General features: G+C 45.7%; 1 pseudogene; it reads right to left on the minus strand.

The window, feature by feature from the left end:
- Positions 1–1,456, minus strand: LOC147429853 (uncharacterized; annotated as a pseudogene).
- Positions 1,457–1,658: the final 202 nt, after the last annotated feature.

Consider the following 1,658-nt stretch of genomic DNA (forward strand, 5'->3'; position numbering starts at 1 on the left):
TCATAACAAAAGAGTGAGGGGTCTCCCAAGAAGGACAGAAGAGGCTGGGGACACAAAAAAGCCCGAGACAACAACCAGAAAACCCCCAGGGCCGAAGGTGAGATCCTTACCCCACATCAAATGTGAGTGAACCGTCTTTGCTTGACGAGCCAAGATCAATACTCGAAGCTGATGGCGCACCCAAAAGCAAACTCCTTGCTGCATTTTTGGTAGAATCTTTATTATCACTAACTCCTGTAGGTGGTGGCCACCCTCCAAAAGCTTTGGCTGGGCTGGCACTAAAATTTCTCCAGCTCTGATCGTTGCTTTCAAAAAAATAATGGGCAGCTATGGCATCTGCAACAGGGAGAATGACGAGAACCCCCATTGTAGCTGCAACACAAAACAGTAGAGTCAAGAACCCTAAGAACATCAGTATTTCATGGCATTTCATGTTTGGGTCTAGCTTCACTGTTACACCAAGTAATGTCACGTGCAAAGGAAGAAAAAGTAAGACTGTTGTTAGCAACCAGTAAACACGCATGCGTAATTTCCTATTTATGATAAGACAGCATCCGGTACCCTAGCCGGGCAAAGTAGAACACACAAACCATGGTGAATATGACAAGGGCCAAGATGCTAAAAAGAGGGTAATTACACAATTCAAGTTGCAAATTACTTCCCTCCTGGATAACCTTGTACAACCTCGTGAAGAAGGATGGCAACGCACTTCCAAAGCCCTTAGAGCTTGATCCATGTCCTGCTGCAGCCAATGAGAGCTGAAGAACAAAAAATGGTAAGCATGACAAGCATATGAGAAGAAGCACTCTGCCATCAAGATGTCGTGGAGCTTCTTGAAGCGACCCTTGAACCAAAAATATATGCTTCAATGGTCAATAGCACAGTCAACTCAAGGAGAGTTGGTGGCCAAAAGACGAGCTCTTGCTAAGGGCCGAGGCAAGCTCAAAATAAGGCATATCCAAGCTTCACAGGCAGGGTCAAATAATAGATATGGGCAAGATCAGGTAGATCATGCAGGCTACATTTACCATGCACCAGTACAAGGATTGAAAGCAAGATAATGGTGCAAGATACAAAACATATTCTAAACAATGACAGCTGCAGAGCAAACATCAGTAGATGGAGGTCGGCATGCAGAACGGTCCTTGTTTTTGTTCGCTTGGTCTTGGTCGCTGCCACCATTGCATCATGGCAAAGTGCAAGACGTTCACAAGAGGCTCCAGAGCATCATGTGGAGCGGGCAGCAAGCATTGTGGGAGGTTGGGTTCGTCCTTTTTTTACCGTATGTTGAAAACAAAAACCAGTCAAGCAAGAAAGTTCCAAGCTTTAAAACATTGCAGGTGTAGACAAGGTTAACCTCAACGATGCTGCCTTCCCCATGTCCACCCACCATCTCTACCTGGAGCAGCAGCCAAGATCCACTATGCACATTAGCAAAACCTCTTGAGTGCACCATGTCACACCCCGCCAGACATGCTTCAACAAACGTAAGGAGAACGTGGGCATGCATCAGATGGGTCAAATCCAAGGAGGATGTGGGCGTGCATTAGGTGGGTCAAATGCTCTAAGGGTCTTGAGGTTGACGGCAGTGCGAATGTTTTGGAAAACAAAAGAATTGCAACAAGATGAACATTTAAAACGCAGGGATGAAAAGAATG

This window comes from Adiantum capillus-veneris, chromosome 22 (genome assembly GCF_014529385.1).
Source record: "Adiantum capillus-veneris isolate H3 chromosome 22, ASM1452938v2, whole genome shotgun sequence".
In the NCBI taxonomy this organism is placed as follows: Eukaryota; Viridiplantae; Streptophyta; class Polypodiopsida; order Polypodiales; family Pteridaceae; genus Adiantum; species Adiantum capillus-veneris.